Here is a 7,949-nt window from a genome sequence, read left to right on the forward strand (position 1 = left end):
CAATAGTTTACAAATAAAGATACAGTACATGTCAAGTTAGTAGCTTACACTTACTGGGAAATGTTAATCAAAACTGCATTCATCCCATTCACCTTATTTTTTTCCTTTTTACTTTGAAATCTCAAACTAATTATGATTTGTGACACACTCTTCTCATTTCCCCAAAACAAACAGGGCCATCATATTATACTTTATCTTTTCTTTTAAAGGTCCCATATTGTAAAAAATTGCCTTTTCCAGTGTTTTGCATTGTTTTCAAGCAATCTTCAGCCTATTCCTTTTTTCGGTCATTGAGTTTGGATTTGGTGTGTGAGCTTACTTTGAATATGTACATTTGTGATTATTTATTATTATTATTATTTTTTTTTCTTTTCTTTTGAAAGTCCACACAAGTGTGTTTTTGATTGATCTGTAAACAAAGACTGAAAATAAACTATTCATCATCAAAACTATATTCATCATCATCATGTGGGGGCGACAGTGGGTCGGGACTGGAGAGCAGTCGTCTGGCAATCCGGAGGTTCCCGGTTCGATTCCCGCTCCTCCCGGGCAGCATGTCGATGTGTCCTTGAGTTGAGCAAGACATTTAACCCCTAATTGCTCCCGATGAGCAGGTTGGCACCTTGCATGGTTGCCTCCGCCGTCAGTGTGTGAATGAATGGGTAAATGTGAGGAACAAATTGTAAAGCGCTTTGGATAAAAGCGCTATATAAAAAAGCAGCCATTTACCATTTAAAAAGCAGCTATGTGGGTTAACTTGTACCAACAACACTGACAAAATGTGAAATCTGTACCACGTCCCGTTTCTGCAGTTCAGCTGAGACAGAAACGCCCCCTACTGAAACAAGCCATTCTGAATAGGGAGGTATAGTCTGACGTCACTGGTTGTTCCACCCGTATATAGGGATTTATCATTGGGAAAATGGATTATCGGCTATTGTAACAATTCTGCTGCATGGAAATTGAAAAGCTTTCCATTTTTGCACAAAATGAGTTCCCTTCTATCACTAACATTATTGTTTAAAAAGATTTGGTTAAAATAAAATTTCGCAATATTCTTTTATGATTAATTGGGAATATTTTCATGTTGAGCTATAGATTGTGGATGAATAAGCACAGAAAGGTACACCATGCCAATGTTAATGCTTTATTTGTTTTAAACGAGGCGACGGCCAGGTATCATAAAAACAAGCAATAAGCATATACCCAAACATTGAAACATATATGCCTAAAAATATACAATACAAAAAAACTGCTAGAGGTAAATGCATAAGAAAACATGATGACAACATTTTACATAATTAAAGGTGCTATATAGATAACATTGTATTTAGCCCTAACCACTGGCCAGTATGGCTACTACCATAGTGTATTTATACTTGAATCATTGTACATAATAATACTGTAACACTGCACATGCATCAGATTAGCACTATTACTCAGTAGTACTCATTTATATATATTCCAGTTTAATCACTTGTACATTGTATAATATTGCTCTCTGCAGTTAGATGCCAACTTCTTTTCGTTGTACTGTACTTGTGCTGTATGATGGCAATACATTTAAATCTAATCTAATATAGTTTTGCTGTTTTTCTTTTGCCCCCCATTGACTTCAATTAATCAAGTATAGATACTGTGTTTGGATTCTCTGTGTCACACAAACTAATACGATTTTTTTTTTTTTTTTTTTTTACGTTTAATAAGTAAAGGGTTTTATTTGAAATAGATGAGAGGAAAGTACGTAAGAACTGCTCAAAACAGATAAAGACGAGATGTGCATGATAAACGGCCAAAATCTGTATCATATGTGTAGAAAAAAAGTATTACATTATAATAAATCTGAGATCATAAAAAAAAAAAAAAAAATGAAGTTACTTATTATTCTCTAACAATTTGCCAACACTACATTTGCATCAATGATTTGGCTGGTGTCCTGCTGCAGTTAACTAGTTAACTAGTGAAGGTAACCGGTCCATTAAAAGTGTTGCCAGTCATCTGATGAGCAGCGACCTTTGCACCACTCTGAGCAGAGATTGAGGGAGGAGCAGGAGGACGAGGAGCAGAAGAGGAGCCGGCGTCTCCTCCTGCCACGGCTGCCTGTGCATCTGGAGGGGAAGGGACAGAAACGGGGCATCAGACACAGAGAAATAGAGCCGGGTACATGAAATGACTCTTGAGGAAAAAAAGAACAGCCCTGTCTGACCTGCAGAGTCTATAGGCTAAATATCATCTGTAAGAAGTAGGGATGCACCAAACAGCCGATTCCCATTCTGAGAACTAAACTTGAATTTCATATACGAAGACGAGCGCCACTCGCTTTGACAACAAATGACCGCATTCAGGATAACGAATGCCCCTTTTTTTTCTGTGTCAAAAATGTAGAGAATCAAGTGACTTTCCTTTTTATTTCTCTGACTTGTTAAAGGTGCTATGAGTATAGATAACAATGAGCCACTAGATGTCCCACTACTGGAGCTCCAGCATGTCTCAACTATAGAAGCATGTTTATCTGCAGATCAGGTGCATTCCACGTGGGGAAAGAGGAAGTAGGGAGGGGAATAGGGGATACATGCACGCAACATGTAAACAACATTCATTTTGGACCTGCCAATTTTTTTTTTTTATTATAAATACATAAATCAATCATTTATTTGGAGAAAAAGCAATACTTTTATTCTGCACCTTTCTAAAAGCTCTGCGGGAGTATTATTTAGAAGAAGAAAAAAAGATGTATCTACATACAAATTAATGTTATCTGTAGCACCTTTAAATGTTTCTCTTGGTATACTGTATCAGGTTTTACTATTGAGGAAATTCTCCTGATACCTACTATACCTTTTAGCCCAGTACTTGAAATATATATTTTTTAATATTTTTCTTATTTTACTACAGTTTTTATTCAATTTTGTACTGTAAATAGTTAAAACGTATAATAAATAATAAAGTTGTCCCCCGAAGAGCGGGGGAAGGTGGATGGAGTGCCCTCAAAAAAGGTCCGGGGAAAAAGAGGGGGAAAAAAATGTTGTTAGTTCGGAATCTTGGAACTTGTTTGACTTGTTCTAGCGACTCGCTGGTAACACTCTAAAGTTCTTCCAACATTTACTGAATTTAAGTGTATGATTTCCAATCACTGTGTCAACTTGTGACTGTTTTAACTAATGTTTAAAACATTTTATAGCTCATTCTGCTTATTGACTTCCTGAAACGTCTAATTTTAGAATTGTATACCTTGTACATTTTATACAGAATCAGTTACCGTAAGCCCATTCAAGGGTATGATGATGACGTCAATGTTAAATAATATCTGTGTAGGTTAGTTAATTTGCATGCTGTAGTAGTAAACTAAGCTTACTTTAGCCCAATTCTGAATTAAGTGGGCGCGTTCTTCTAAAGAGTCCAATTTTATAGAAATACTTTTATTAGAAATACTTTTATTATCCCGTGGGAAATTTGACACTTACATTTGACACTTATGATTCTGAAGAGGACTGAAGAAGCCCCACGTTTTAAAGTAGGCTACCTTAGGTGACAAAAACGAAAGTGTGACTCGAGGCTGCCACGTTGCAGCGAAACTCATCTGACAATGAAACGAAAGGTGTAACCGGCGCCTAATTACATAGGCCTACTGCACCAGAGATAACATGCAAGTCAATGTAGGTAGGCTACGCCTATTCTCATGCATGAGGCAAATTGTGGGGGGGAAGTGGGAACTGTCTCATTGATTTCGCTGCTTCAAAGCCGAGGAGCCAAACCAGTAACAAGTTCCCTTTTTTTTTCTTTTCTTTTTTTTACTCGTTTATGGTGTACTATTTGTCAAATAAACAAATCTAAACATTGTGCATCGACAAAAAAGCTTTAATAAAATTGAGCGCGAGTAACCTAAATGATGGAGAGGAGAGAGAGAGATTTGATTGATTTTGGGGCTCATTATTACACTTATTGGACCGAAGCCACATTTCCCGAGTCTAATTCAAAATGTATGAACCTGTACTTTTCATATCGTGCCTGCGGCCCTGGTCACATAATTTCCAAGGCAAAATAAATAGGTCTAATTCTAAATAATTATCTCATATAGCTGAATGAATGAATGAATGCAAACTTTATTTAACAGATTGCAGAATGTGTACAATACAGTACACCTCAATACACACAATTGTTAAGGGGATGCAGACCAGAGAAAGACGTTTGTCTTGTTTACATCAGGGTCCCCCATTTTCAATTCATAGTGAAGAGCGCGCTTTGCTGCTCGTTTAATAAACTTTGAGTAGAGGCAAAAAAAATAGCCACCACCTATTATTTATTTTCATATAGTAAAACTTGCCTGCTGTCGATAACTTTGACTCCAGTTCCTTTGCATTGTTGTTGCAGCCGATCGCCGCCAGTAGCTTGACGGTCTCTTGAATGGCACGGGGTTCAGTGAAGACTTGAACCAGTTTATCGGCGAGATCCAGGTTCCGAAATCTTTTCAGTTCCACGTCGCTCAAGTCTTCCAATACCTCAAATATAAAGGCATGGGCGGTTTTGGCCATGTCTGTTGTTCAAACGTGAAATATACAACAGCGCAGTCTCGTTGAGTCCAAAACTAAAGTGAGTTACACAGACAGACATACAGTTGGCTGGCTGTCACAAAACAGTCACATCTAGAGACCTCAAAACCTACTCTAGCGAGGCCTTTAACCTTGAACTGGAGAGTCTGGACTGGTCAGATGAACTCAATGGTACACTGGTTGAAGAAACTTGGCTTGGCTTCAAAACCAAATTTTCATCAATACTAAACAAAATGGCCCCCCTAAGAACCACCAGGGTAAAAAATCGCGCTGAGCCATGGATGCACACTGAAATACTGACCGCTATGAAAGCCAGAGACAAAAAATGCTCTGAGTTTCGTAAAAGTCAGTCAAAGCTTACCAAAAGCACGAGCAGTGAACTCCAAGACCACGTGACTGAACTCAAACTAGAAAGAAACAGACTAAGAAATGACGTAAACTCCATGATCAAAACTGCTAAAAAAAATTTCATCAATGACAAAACCGAGGAAAACAAAAATAAACCACGTGAACTTTGGAAATTACTCAACAATCAACTAGGCTGCAGTAAAAAACTCAAAACCAGGTTCTCAAACATAAACATAAAGACGGACAACACGCTCATCACAGACAAGCTGGATGTAGCCAATTACTTAAACACTTTCTTCACAAACATAGCCACAACACTGGTAAACAAACTACCCTCCCACTCAGGGCAGTATGGGGTAGAACACATAGTAGCATACTACATGAACCTAGGCGTCCACAAAGACGACTTCAAACTGGAAATAGTAACTACAGATGAGGTACTCAAAAAACTGAGCGCCCTCCAACCAAACAAGGCCACTGGCCATGACAACATCCCCTCCAAATTCCTCAGAGACTCAGCAGCAGCCATCACCCCAGTCATCACACACATAATAAACCTCTCCATAAAACAGGGACACGTCCCCAAGGACTTCAAAATTGCGAGAGTAACACCCCTGCACAAAAAGGGCAGCAAATTAGACCTGGGTAACTACCGCCCTGTTTCTATCCTTACATCCATCTCGAAAGTCATGGAAAAAATAGTATACGAACAGATCGAAAAGTACCTCGCGGAAAAAAATCTAATCTACGAATTCCAATCTGGCTTCAGAACATCCCACTCCACTGACACATGCCTTCTCTACTTGAACGACCACATCAAACAAGAGGTGGACGCGGGCAAATACTGCGGCATGGTCATGCTGGACCTACAAAAGGCCTTCGACACTGTCAATCACACCATTCTGATTGACAAGCTAAAAGCAATTGGTTTTGATAGTTTATCAGTGAGCTGGATACAATCCTACCTGGAGGGGAGGGAACAGATGGTGGAAGTAAACGGTACCCTATCCCCCCCCCTCACAGTGAGCTGTGGTGTTCCACAAGGAAGCATACTAGGACCGCTACTATTCCTAATTTATGCAAATGACATGTCGTCAGCTTGTGACTGCAACTTGTTCCTGTTTGCGGACGACTCAGCCCTGCTGGTCTCTGACAAGAACAAGTTACAGGTTGAAAAAGCCCTCAGCTCGGAACTAGGCAAAATCTGCATATGGCTCGCCGACAACAAACTATCATTACACATGGGCAAAACAGAGTCCATTCTCTTCGGTTCAAATAACAAACTCAGCAAGACCGACGGCTTCTCGGTTACAGTGGGTGACAATATTATCACAAGGAAAGATGAAATTACCTACCTGGGTTCCATCCTAGAGGCTAATCTTTCCTGTGACAAAATGGCATCCAATGTAATAAAAAAAGTCAACCAACGAACGCGATTCTTGTACCGGATCTCCTCTCTGGTAAACAAGAATACCCTGAAGACTCTAGCAGGAGCACTCATTCAAGGGTACTACGACTATGCTTGCACCTCATGGTACCAAAGCACCTCAAAGGCACTAAAAAACAAATTACAAACATCTCAAAACAAGCTAGTCAGACTACTACTTGACCTGACTCCTAGAACCCACCTCACCCCTGCCCACTTTGACAACCTAGGATGGCTTAGAGTAGACGACAGAGTACAGCAACTTGCAATGGGCCTGGTCTACAAGATACACTACGCGACCAAGGTACCCATGTACATGTCAAAATACTTCCCAAAGGTCAGTGAATACCACGATCACAACACCAGAGGGAGCTCCACAAATCATGTTAAACCCAGATTCGGCTCAAACAAGGGACTAAACACGTTTCGCAATTATGCCACATCAATGTGGAACGCCCTACCCAAAGCTGTAAAGGAATGTGAATCACTACCCACTTTCAAAACCACTCTCAAAGAACACCTACGGGAGGGCGGTCAGGTGGCGTAGCTGAGATTGCGCTCGTCACCAATGCAGGAGACGCTGGGTTCGAGCCCAGCTCTCGGCGTTGGCTGGCCGTTCATACTAATACAATTGGCAGTATTAGGGGCTGGGAAAGCTATAGGAGAAAGAGAAGGTTAAAAAGAAAAGAAAAAAATAACACCTACGGGAGACTGCAATTCGAAACTGGCCCCTGTAAATGTCCTAACCCAACCCCCTCCAATGTACAGTAAATTACAAAGTATGGTTTCGTCAATATTCCAATGTACAGTTTTGCTTGTACAGTGTCCCCCACCCACCCCTCCTACCCACCCCCCACCTCCAATGTACAGTCCCCCCCCCACCCACCCAACCTCCTCCAATGTACAGTTTCTACGTCAAATGTATATACTCTCATTTCTAGACTCTTTTTGTATCACAAACAGTACTGTATTTGCAAATCTGGTATGTCATAAATGTATAGATGTAGCAGTACTGTCTATCTGTATGTCATGTATGTCATATATGTTATGATGAATTGAAAATGGGGGACCCTGATGTAAACAAGACGAAAGTCTTTCTCTGGTCTGCATCCCCTTAACAATTGTATGTATTGTATTCTGCAATCTGTTAATAAAGTTTTCAATCAATCAATCAATCAGGACTGAGCTCCGGACCTGGGGCGACGGGGCCTTCGCTGCAGCTGCCCCCACCCTCTGGAACGCCCTGCCCCGACCATATCCGTCATGCAGACGACACCCTCTCATCATTTAAAAAAAAACAACTAAAAACCCACTTTTTACCCTGGCCTTCAAGCCTTGAACTCCTTCCTCTCTCACCTTTTATATCATTTTTTTTTTCTTTTTCTAAAACTGTATTGTTTATTTTGCTCTGTAAAGTGTCTTTGAGCATTCGGAAAAGCGCTATACAAAATTGATGTATTATTAATAGGGATGCTCGATATTGGCTTTTTTACCGATACCGATATTCCGATATTGTCCAACTCTTAATTTCCGATACCGATACCAACCGATACCGATATATGAAGGGTTTCCCCCCCAAAAAAACGGAATAATTTCAGGTAACTAATAATTTCACTGGATGCAAT

This window comes from Notolepis coatsorum (assembly GCF_963971535.1).
Source record: "Notolepis coatsorum genome assembly, chromosome: 7".
NCBI lineage: Eukaryota > Metazoa > Chordata > Actinopteri > Aulopiformes > Paralepididae > Notolepis > Notolepis coatsorum.